The sequence below is a fragment of the Culex pipiens genome, chromosome 1, assembly GCF_016801865.2.
Source record: "Culex pipiens pallens isolate TS chromosome 1, TS_CPP_V2, whole genome shotgun sequence".
NCBI classification, from domain to species: domain Eukaryota; kingdom Metazoa; phylum Arthropoda; class Insecta; order Diptera; family Culicidae; genus Culex; species Culex pipiens.
In genome coordinates this window covers 7,358,493-7,371,115 of record NC_068937.1, presented here as the reverse complement: position 1 = coordinate 7,371,115, position 12,623 = coordinate 7,358,493, and the positions used below count along the sequence as shown (strand labels likewise).

The 12,623-nt window shown below is 40.6% G+C and overlaps 1 protein-coding gene across 8 annotated transcripts in view; it reads left to right on the top strand.

Annotated features, from left to right (window-relative positions):
• Positions 1-12,623, top strand: part of LOC120428466 (proline-rich protein 36) — a 232,065-nt gene that overhangs the window by 56,836 nt on the left and 162,606 nt on the right. The gene's annotated exons all lie outside the window — the stretch shown is intronic.

The following is a 12,623-nucleotide window of genomic DNA, read 5'->3' as shown; positions in this document are numbered from 1 at the left end:
AAGCCACTAAACGAATCTATCAAATGGCTAAACCGCCGTTGATTAACTCCCCGGTGACGGCGAAGCCGTCAGTAAGTGGCGGGGCAACCGTGGCCGTGTCGAAAGCTCCTTTATTGAATCATACTATGTGGCATAAAATAGGCGGCAGGTCCTGTTCCGAGTAACGAGTAGCGTAGCGTATCAAGCCTCAATTGAGCGATGTTTAACATTTTAATCCATCACCTGCTTGACACCACATCACAAACAGTGTGTGTGCGTTATACAGCTAGCTAGCTTTAATGGCGTCCTCTGCCGTTGGACGAGGGGTGGCCTTTGTGCCATTTGATCTCATCAAACGGGCCGGCGCTAGCTCGGCTAGCCGAGCTCACAGTAAGCCAGCCGCACCGTGTGCGATGAGTACTCGGTTAATTAACATCCTCATCATCGTCGTCGACGACGACGACGACACCGTACTAGCTAATACACACTCTGCAGTCAGTGACTAGATTGTGGCCCGGCTCGATGATGGTGCCATTTTGTGCAGTCATCCGCGGACGACGAAGGTGTCCGCTTTCAGCGTGGAACGTAATTATTAGACACATAGTTGTGCGCCCCCTTCGCGTTGGTTGTCCTACATCTCTCCAACGCCTCCGGCTACCGGAGCAGGCGTTGATGAAAACGTACAACGGCCGACGAACGAGGTGTTGCGCCTATAATGGTTTATGGCATTCCACGAGCGCGCACGGGTCAGTTAATCCCGCTGCACTGCGGATTGACAGGTCGGTGACAGTTGACAGAGCGGTGACAGATGTACTTACCCCGATTGCTTACTGCATCACTGCACATATTTGATCACTTGAAAACACTTCACTTGCACTTGATACCCTCATAGGTACCGTTTTCAGTACTTACCTCGTCAGTTTCACTATTGTACTTACCTGATTCTACAACTCACCATGCAACCCCAACAGGTACCTTGATGTTGACGTCCGTGTTAGGGAAGTCGATCTCATTACCTTTCTCTACACCACCATTCACTAGTGTACTTACCTGATTCCGCAACTCGTCGTGAAACCTCGCCTGGTACCTCGATTCCTACGTCCGCAGTTGGGAAGCACACACTCCACTAATCCGGCAAACCGGCATAACCGGACTTCCAAATCTGCTTATCTTGTCCGGTATCGGCAGCCGTTCCCCTACCACCGGACGAAACTGGTTTGAGGCAGGCGAACGGGAAAAAATATATGTAAATTAAATCAAATCGATTAGATTTGATTGTATCGTTTGAGTGCGGCACAGGCTTCCGTAGCCGGCGGCGTCGAGAAAAAAAGGACCACGATGCCAAGTGATATGAATAATAATACGCGTTCGGTTCCCAATGGGAACCAACAGCTGGTTCTCTTTTCCCGCCGCTTGCTCTGAAGTGGTGGGGAGTGGCTCCACAGCAGATTGAATTAATATTAATACTAATATTATGATTATTTCAACACCCTTTTCGGGGGGCTGTGCACGCTACTACCGAACACCATAATCGGGCGTAGCGTCGTCGACGACAACAACGCATGATTAATGGCCGCTGGGCCGTGACACCATTTGTCGAGAACCGCGCCACTAAACACTTAATCCGGCGATGACGATGATGTCGGCGAAGCCGACGACGACGAAGCTGATAGGGCAGAGATCAATGGCCCCACCACGTCTTCAGCGGCACACACAAGTCGTCGCGCACTCTTCCTCGAGATTGATGGCAAATTTCATTATAAAACTTTGATGACGATAGAGAGATGACGTGACAGAAGGATTGATGGGATGCGACTACACCGCCCCTTGAGGGCGGTGACCAGAATCAAACAGGAGTGAGTGGGAAGCCTTGCTGGAAACCCTAGTCTGATGGAACACATGTTCGACGTCAGTCGTGCAGTGAAAGCGTAGAGCAGGATAAATGGGAAGAAGCAATTTGCTTTTGTCGACGTAGTTATGGGTCCTCGGTGAGTAGTTTTTTCACAGCGAGGTTGTCGGATCGGTTTAGCAAAAAGACGGGTTTGTTACAACCTTCAGAGGGGAAAAGACGGAAAGGTGTTGAACTAATTCTATTTTTAGTTAATATTGACAAAATTGACAGTTGACAATGGTTAGTTGACAGATCCTAACTAAAATAATACTCACCATACTCTGCATTCTTGACTTATCCTGGCACTGAATCACTTTTACTTACCCCTAGAACTTATAAAAACTCTATTGAATTCTACCTAGGAACCTCGATTCTCACGTCCGTGTTAGGGAAATGCAAACAAACTATATACAACTGTATATTTAAAATATGAGGGTTTTGCTAACCTCCATGAATAAGAAAAGAAGAGAAGAGAAGAAAAGTAAGAAAGACGGTGAGTAAAAACTATTGTAAGTAAATATTGACAGAATTGACAGTTGTTAGTTGACAGATCTTATCCTAAGCTGTACTTACCATATTATGCAGCATTTCCCGACCTAAACTAACACTGAAGCACTTGTACTTACCCCAGAACTTACAAAAAATGTATTGAACTCTACCAGGGTACCTCGATTCTGACGTCCGTGTTAGGGAAATGCAAACACAAAAAAACACATTAGCATTCTTCTGTCACTTTCAAACAGTCAAACACAAGCAAACATTATGCAACTGTATGATATTTATTGAAAAGGTGAGTTAATTCTAAGAGAAGAAAAGTAAGAAAGACGTTGAGTTAAAACTATTGTTACTAAATATTGACAAAATTGACAGTTCTTAGTTGACAGATCTTGTTCTAAGCTGTACTTACCGTATTGTGCAGCATTTCTCGACTAAACCTAACATTAAATCACTTGTACTTACCCCAGAACTTACACAGGGTACCTCGATTCTGACGTCCGTGTTAGGGAAGTGCATTAATATTTTCAACTCTTAGTTAACTAAATAACACAACCAAAAAAGACAGTTGCTTCCTTCTGTCACTTTAAAACGTATAGAGTGTAGAAACTATTGTTAGTAAATTTTGACAGAATTGACAGTTGACAGATGTTAGTTGACAGATTCTTAGCTGTACTTACCATATTATGAAGCATTTCTCGACTTAACCTAGCACTAAATCACTTGTACTTACCCCAAAACCTACAAAAATCTGATGACCTCTACCTGGGTACCTCAATTCCGACGTCCGTGTTAGGGAAATGCACTCCTCTTTTCAACAAAACTTAAAGCCACATTCCTGCAAGAAAATGTTACCATCAGTGACAAACACAGCAAAAAAACGCAACAGCTTCCTTCTGTCACTTTCAAACAGCGCACACACACACTAGCAAACTGTATGCAGGGGAAAAACAAAAACAGAGAAAACACTACCTTTTAGAGAAAGTTTCCCTTCACATATTCTTTTCTGCTCGCAAAAGAGTCGGTGACGACGACGACGAACGGAAACTTTTTCTATCATTTAGAAGTGCCACTAGACACAGTAGGCGAGTAGTGAGGAGGGGCAATCGGGGCAAACTGTTAGCTAAAGTTGGGACGGAAATTTGCTACCTTCCCCCCTCCCCTTTCTCCGCCTTGGCGTTGTCATCCTCAGCCCCCAGTAAGAATAATGGAGTTTTAGTAGTGTTCTCTCCGCTCCGGAGTGCACTGTGTCAAGTGGGCCCCGTGGGGCAAAAAAAGTGCAATCGGGTTGAAATTGATTATTTTTCTTCGCCAAGCGCAAAAGTTTGCTCGCAAGTGGTGCGATCGGACCCCGGAGGGAGTTCCCTTTGAGAGACAGTGAAATTCAAATAAAATTTTCAATAGTTTTATTGAATGGGAAGCGAACGCGGAACTGATTCGCTTCATTGAGTTTGCCAAAGTCTTCGTCGTCGTCTTCGTGGTCGTTGTTTGACAGCGTGGAGGTTTAAAGTTGTCAAAGTTGGACCAAAAGATGGCGCTTTGACGGAATTTGTTCGTTCTCCTTTTGCTAGGTTTTTTTTTCTACAATGCGCGCCAAGTGTGAGGTAAAAAATGGTAACAAACTGGAAAGAAGTGCTTCTCATTTTTCCAAAGTGTTTGAAATTTTTCTGCTGCCGTACTCTCGGCCGTCGTCGTCGTCCCTTTGATATAGACGGGGACGGGATGAAAAGTGTTTTCTCTGGCGTCATTCTGTGGGTACCACGAGAATGGGCAGCGTCGCCAGATGGGGCAAGATGGGCGGCGGTAGTAGTCGTCGACACGAGGACCGGGCCCTGGAGGGCCTTTGATGGCTTGTCGTCTTGTTCACGCGCAATTCTTCCATAGAATTCCGCGCGCGCCTCTGTGGAGCGGGCGAAGAATGGAAAGGAAACTGAAGCGAATAAGTTGGATTTTTAAGCTTCTCGCCATTAGATACACTCACTCTGCTCCTAGGGACGACGACTTGTGGCTGCTCGTGAAAAGGACGTCGAAGAAGGACGGCGAGCGCTGAAGAGGAGGCTGGAGTGAGCACTTTTCATGGCTTTTTATTCCGCCATCGTCTAGAATATCAACGAAGCGCTGGAGTGGGGCGTGGCCCCCACTCCCCGGAGGGGATCGTCGCAGAACAGTAAATCTCGCTTCCGTTTTGTGAGTGTGTGTGTACATGTGCGGTGAAAAGTTTTTCCCGCACTTTTTTTCCCCCGTCAAAGACGAGAGGACTTTTCTTCCTTTCACTGAGCTTTTGTTTGCACTTTTGCACAACATTTGCAGGAGGAAGACGTAAACTCGTTTCGCGGAAAACTTTTCCGCTCTTGTGGGGAAAATTATTCTAATTTCTTTTATCGGCGCGTATGCCACTTTTTGCAGCACTCCTCTTCGAGAGGCGCGTAAAAGCTATTCATTTGACAGTTATTTGTTTGGCGAAAAGGCTTCTTAAACTTTGCGGCGTCTTGTCAGCGCGCGCACTCGAGACGATTTATGGCATGTGAATTGACAGTTTTGTCGCAAATTGAATTGCAATGTTCGAGAAGAATGACAAAACTGCTTAACTTCTTAAAATAATTTTAGTAATTGACAGACAGTTGACAGATCGTTATTGACAGAATTATCCTAAAAAGAACTTACCACACTTTTTTCCGCTGCTTCAAACTCACTTCAATTGTACTTACCCCACTTAATCTTCAGTCATTTTCAGTAAATCTGCGTGGTACCTTGATTCTGAAGTCCGTAATAGAAGTGTTGTAATACACAACTTCAGTGATTTTCTAAAAACGAATCTCAGTTCTGTAATCTAGAACTGCTTAACTTCTCAAACTAATATGAGTAATTGACTGACAGTTGACAGATTGTTATTGACAGAATTATGCTAATAAGTACTAACCTCACTCTTATTTCGCTGCTTCTAACTCACTTCACATGTACTTACCCCACTTAATCTTCAAACATTCTTAGTAAATCTACGTGGTACCTTGATTCTGAAGTCCGTAATAGAAGTGTTGTAAAACACAACTTAGTGATTTTCTAAAAACGAATCTCAGTTCTGTAATCTAAAACTGCCTAACTTCTTAAACTAATATTATTGATTGACAGACAGTTGACAGATTGTTATTGACAGAATTATCCTAAAAAGTACTTACCTCACTTTTTTTCGCTGCTTCAAATTCACTTCACTTGTACTTACCCCGAGAATTTTCAAACGATTCTTGCACAACTTTTGGTACCTTGATTCTGAAGTCCGTAATAGAAGTGCCAAACTCTTCCAACGTAATTTTTCTTAGGTATCTCCAATCTGAAGTCCGTATTAGAGATGTACCAAAGTCCTCAGGCCAACAGTTTCAAGATTATGATAGAATCGTTTACCAGTAGCTCACCTTCCTCCCCCCCTCCCACAGTAATAACCGCAAAGTTTGAGCAATTTTTACTCCATTATTGCCCCAATTAGGCCCCCCCGCCCAACTTGGCCTGTCTCACTTTCGTGTGGCTAGCCCATCTCGAAATGATTGCTGGCAAATTGATTCTGCAAACTCTAATCAAAAACTTTTCAGCCTCTCTGCTCACCCCTATCCGGAGCGGCGCGCCATCTGTTGGGCGGTGGCGGTACTAGCAATAAAACTTTGACGTTGTCGTGGCGAGAGGACTATCGTTTGGAGTGAAAGTTTCGGGAGGCGACTATATTCCGGGCTGATTAGTCGAAAAGTTTTTACTGGCCCTGCGACATATCGCAGTAGGGATTTCCGGGACGAGTCAATGGCGGATTAGGTGGGGATAAAAAAGGGATCGAAAGCCGGTCAAAAGTCGATGGGTTTTCTTTTGACTTTCTCGGGTCAACGGGGGTTGATGGGTTTTAATGGGTGGGAAATTAGTTGGAATAAAGAGATTGGGAAATTGGGTCGTTTTGTTAGGGTTTGAGGATTACAAGTAGGCCTATTGTTTGACACGAATCACAGTGTTTGACAGTTGACAGAGGGTTGTACTTACCGATTGTTGTTTCTGCTCCCAGCAACACATTTTGTACTTACCGTTTGTGGAGATGCTTCAACTTTTTAAGATTTCTTGAAAGGGGTACCTCAATTCTGACGTCCGTGTTAGGGAAGTCGCAAAAAAAAATCTTTAGGAATTCACAAATCCAAGCCGCACATTCCGCACTCACTCCCCATGAATACTCAAGTGAGTCGTGTAAATCATCCCGGTATTAAAGCAATTTGCTCCAAATGCTTGTTATTTATGATCCGGGCCTAGAAAACCCTCGGTTTTCACTTGACTCTGTGTTACCACCGACTTTCCGGAAGAGCTAGGAAGGGCCGGGTGGCAAAACCGAAAGCGATTTTTCAACTTTTCCATTTCCACGTGGCGCTTGCAAGGAATTCCGGAAGCACCAACGAAAATGCCTTGGGTGTCGAATTCTGTTCTGCTTCTTTTTGTTCTGTTTCTCCTTCCGATTCGGGTTTTTTTCTAGAGTTATTTTTTTCTAGAGTGAGAGTGACACGTTTCGAAACAACGTGTCACATTTGTTTTAGCCATCTATTTTGTTTGGAGAGCCTGCCGCCAGTTGCGCTACTCTACATCTGCTTTGTTTAGCAAAAAAAAAAGAGTCCACCGTTGAGCAACTTTTCCACGAAGAAGGTCGAAAAGTTTTTCAATCAGATTTGTGATTGGAGTTTTTTCGTTGACCTGCTGGGCAAACAGAATACAAAAAAATCTGGCAAACAATTTTGCAATGTCCAGAACTCTCCGGACGGAAAAGGACACACTTTGGAATAATTGATTTCGTTTTAATGGAAGTGCGGTGGCTCTCAATAGGTGGCAGCACCAAGCGGAAAGGAGAAGTGCGGGCAAGGATTTTGGGGTTGATTGATTTGCTTTTAATTATTGTGGCCGGATGTTTCCCGGAAATGTGTACAGGTCAAAGTTTTTCCTTTCTCAACCGACAATGGAACGTATATTTCAGGTAAAAGGCAAATGATTGGAGTTGCTTTTTTCGAACCTTGAACATCGCTAACGGAACGTGGAGTCCGCCGTCCACTGACTTGGACCCCGTAGTGTGAAAACTTTATTATAACTGCCGTATTGTCTCGTCTCTCTTCTTCATCGCTTCGAACCTCCGAGGGACTCCCCTCGAAAAAATAATCATTACTTTTATTGATTTTCTCGCTAGTCACCGCAGCTTCCTCACGATTAGCTTCAAGCTGGCTGCACCAAACGTTATGTTTGACTATGGTAATAAAGATATTAGAGAACATGACTTTTAAATTAGCTATTTTAATTTATCGCCATCGTCGTCGTTCAAGTCGTAGAAGCCATCATCGTTCGGCGTCGAAGCGATTTCGAAAGATTAATTATGCATTCCCCTCGTTTCGTTCGCTCACACCGGGAGTCCTCTGCCGTCGCGGTTTAGTATTTAGTGTCTCTTTCTCTGGGCACAGTGTGTTCAAGTGGTTTTGCCAGAGATTGGTGGGGGTAAGCACATGTTGTCGTCGTCGCACGGCAGCGCTTGAGCTAGGAAATCTCTGCCTGTGAACACACCATTCCGGGGATCGCTGATAAATGGCTTTGATTGAGCTCGTGACAGATGAGCTGCCTGGTCACGCTTCTGGCTGGGAAGCAGCTCTTGGAGAGTGAGTAGGGTGACTGCTTTGCTCGAGAATCTTAAAATATTGACAGATGTTGACAGTTGACAGAAGGATGTACTTACCGATTCTTGATCTGCTTCACTTACCTTGATACTGCTTCGATTCAGTTTCACTTACCTTGAAAAAGTTTCATTTCATAGTATTTCTTATTCAGGTACCTTGATTCTTACGTCCGTGTTAGGGAAACCAAGAAAATCTACTTGATATCATGTCAAATAACTGTCACGATTGGCAAACAAAAAATCTATTTCTAGAATGTATTCTGACATCAGATAATAAAAAAACGGCTTTTGTCAACAGGGTGGCTACTTGGCTCTAAAATCTTAAATTATTGACAGAAGTTGACAGTTGACAGAAGGTTGTACTTACCGTAACTTGGTCTGCAAACAGCTTCACTTACCTTGATACTGCTTCGATACTGCGACTTCATAGTTCTCATAGGACAGGTACCTTGATTCTGACGTCCGTAATAGTGGTGACGATCTAAAAATGTTTTTGTGGAGAACCTAGCTTTTATTTTTTATTATATTTTTCAATGTTGGACTCTAAAATTAATCTGAAGTAAACCGTATAACACTTTTTTATCTTAAAACTTATAACCTTAAAAATGACGAAATTATTTACAATTCAAAAAGTTGTTATATGTTCTAAATTGAAACATTACTAACCACCCTGAATCCCTCAAACGGTCCCCAACACACATCGAATTGATTTATCTTCCCACGGTTCCAGCGCTCCATCGGCGGTTTTGCGTAATCTTATCTGGGTCGCGATTAAAACGGAACGGACGCGACGACGACGTCGAGACCCGATATCGGAAACATTTCAATCTCCAGCCCGGCTTGCCCCTAATGAGCACTTGGCAGCCGCCCGAAGGTCCATTAACACCTCGTCCAAGCCAAGCCCGGGACCCATTTCTGAAGTTTCTAATTAAAAAGAAGCATTCGCACCGCTCGGTGCGTCCGTATAACAGTTTGCCGTACTAGGCTTGTTGCTGATTGTTCAGGTATTTCTGCGTGCGTAACCACCCCAACTCGCCATCGTCATCATCATCGGTAGCATCATTGCCTATCATTAATATTCACATCTGGCCAGGGTTAGGTGGCTTGCCCGGGAGAAACGTGAGAGGTACGAAATGTGGTCTTCTCCTTTTTCAGAGCCAGGCCCCAGCTCGGCAGAGAGTACGATCGGCGCACTGGAGGCTATTAGTTAGTGTATTAATTTTCAATTTATTTAATTATCACTTGGTGCGATCCTGCACCGCACCGCACCACCAGGCTGTGCGGTTTTGCTGGGGGCGTTGGAAGCGATTTGTTCAGAGGAGGTTTTCGCGCAACGATTCAATTGAATGTTTAAGGCGTTGTTGATTTATCACGACTTTGCACACCCCGGCGAAGGCTTGCGGTTAGGCGCTGGGAATTGGTGTGATTTCTCTTTCCGCGCTTGTGCATCAAAGGAAAACTGCGTTTACGAGTGTATAACAGTTATTCGTGGTTATTTCTCAAGAATTTTTTTTATTTATAAACTGTTAGACCTGAGCTTAAACTTAGGTTTAAATTAAAACTGCATTTTAAGTGTTAAGTACTGTTAACATCATCCGTATAACAGTTTTGTAAAGCTGAAAAAAGTCCATACAAATGTAGTATTGGCCGAAGTTGTTAAGACTACCTTTTGGTAATTTAAAAACCAGATTTTAGCTTATGACATTTTAATGAAGGAAACTGCGATTATGAGTGTATAACACGCAATTTTTTCTAAAGCAATTTTTTTGTCTAGGAGAACTGAGCTTAAGCTTAGGCTAAAATTAACACTACCTAGAGGGTGACGATTCTCAAGATTATCAATTTCCCGGGAATCGAGAGTTGAACTTGGCAATTTCCCGGGAATTCCCGGGACCCGGGAGTTTTTTTTACTACGCCAACAGTGTCAAAAATTTAAAATGAAAAGTAATAAATTTGTTTCTATTAAATACATTCAGTTACTGTTAATTCATACTAATTCTATAAAACGTTAATTTAAACAGCCTCATTGTTTTGAGGAACTCGAAGAACTATATAAAACTTTTGATTATTTTTTTTCTGAATCTGCAAAAACAATATCGTTTGTTTAGTTTTTTAAGACTCAAAATTGTAGTTTAAAATATTTACGAATTTTAATTCGCACTGAGTGATTGTGAAACTTGTTATTAGATTTTAGTAAAAAAAATAACTAATATAGCTTATATATAATTTCCCACTATCGGGAATTTTGCAATATGATAAACAACGACTCAAAACAACAATTTAATTTTTTTTTATTTTTTAGTTCAACATTAAATATTCATTGAAAACATATTTACAGTTATCCGGAAAACCCAAATGTTCACAAAAAACTAGATTGGATTGATATGCTCAAGAGAAGATAATGAAATTAACTTAACTTGAAAAAGCTTTTCCCTTTTACAAATAATTCGAAAAAATAATATTTGAAAATAAAACATTTGATTTCATACTTGGGGTGTAACTGCTAAATAATTTTTAAGGTAAATTTTTGGGTCCACCTTTTTTTGGCTTCTCTAAATTATAGTTATTGGAATTTTCGACAAGTTAAAATTTACACTTTCTGAATAAGAAGATTAGAGAAACATTGGTTTATTCGAACTTGAACATCAAACATTGGACATTCAATGTTCTAAACAATTTTGAATTTTTAAAATGTTTTTTTCTGATTAGTTTACATAATTTTGCTTCGATATTTATAAGTTTAAATTTCCCGGGAGTCTCGACCGAATTTCCCGGGAATCGAGAGGTCCAAAAATGGTCAATTTCCCGGGAATTTTTTCCCGGGAATTCCCGCTCGTCACCCTCTAACACTACCTTTTATGTGTTCAGTACCGTCAAAATCATGCGTATAACAGTTTTGTGTAGCTGGAAAAAAAATTCCGTACAAAGAATGCGGTATTGGACAAAGCTGTTTCGCATTTTTTTTTCATAAACAAAATTAAGACTACCTTTTGACATATTTAAAAAAAGAATGCTGTCAATTTATGAAACTTAACTGATATTTACTGATGATTGGCAAATATTATTATTTTTTCAATGAAAAAAAGGAGTAAGACAAACAAATGAATAAACAACCTTTTGCTAAAATTTAAACAAATATTTTGACGTATGCAATTTTAATGAAGGAAATTGCGTTCATTAGTGTAGAACAGTTATGCGTGACTATTTTTAATGCATTTTTTGATTTATTTAACTGGAAGAACTGAGCTTAAGCTTAGGCTAAAATTAAAACTGCATTTTAAGTGTTCAGTACTGTTAAAATCAGCCGTATAACAGTTTGAATGGCTGGAAAAAATATTTCCGTACAAATGTGGTATTGTCCGAAGTTTGTTGGTGAAATAAAAAAAATGATTTTAGCCTCTGAAATTTTAATGAAGGAAACAGCGTTTTTGAGTGTATAACAGTAAGGCGCAATTTTTTTCCAATGCATTTTTTTTGTCTTGAAGAACTGAGCTTAAGCTTAGGCTAAAATTAAAACTGCCTTGTAAGTGTCCAGTACTGGCAAAATAAACCGGATCGCATTTTTTTACATAAACAAAATTAAGACTATCTTTTGACATATTTAAAAAAAAATGATGATAATTTATGAAACCTAACTGATATTTACTGATTGGCAAATATTCTTAGTTTTTCAAAGAAAAAAAAATGCAGTAAGACAAAAAAACAACCTTTTGCTAAAATAACAACAACATTTTAGCGTATGCAATTTTAATTATGGAAACTGCGTTCATAACAGTATAACAGTTATGCATGATTATTTCTAATGCTATTTTTTGATTAATTTATCTGGAAGAACTGAGTTTAAGCTTAGGCTAAAATTAACATTGCCTTCTAAGAATTCAGTACTGCCAAAATCATACGTATAACAGTATTGTAGAGCTGGAAAAATATTTCCGTTCAAAGAATGAGGTATTGGACAAAGTATTTTTTATAGAAACAAAATAACATTTTTACTAAGTTAATAAAAAAAATTAATACATGAATCTAATTATTTTTTGCGTAAAATTGGTATAGATTCTTAGTTTTTTTAAGAAATAAAAAAACAGACAAAAAATGTGGTACAAAAAATTGTGTACACTGACAAAAAATATCTTTATAGAGAGTATAACAGTTTCGCTCAGGTTTTTTCTTAAGATTATTTAATATTATGTCAAAGAGAAGGACTGGGTCTAAGTTGAATCAAATGAACACGGTCTTTTTAACTGTTCAGCTATTATGAATTCATAGTATAACAGTTTTTACCTTTTCCTAATTAGTACCTTCATTTTATTAAATGTTGTGAACACGTTCATTTGGCAAATAAAATGCATTATTGTTCATGATTACTTGATGCACTGCCCAGTTACTTTCGTACCGAAAATTGCCTTCACAATCAACTTCAAACCCGTGAAAGATTAATTAACAGGGAAACGTGTTAATTAACAATCCATTTAGCTCCACAGTCAGAGAACCCAACCCGTTCCGGAACCATTCCCATCCCCCGGTTCAAGGGTTTCTACATTTCCAAAGCAGATTCATTTCAATCCACTTCCTCCAGCCCACTGGACA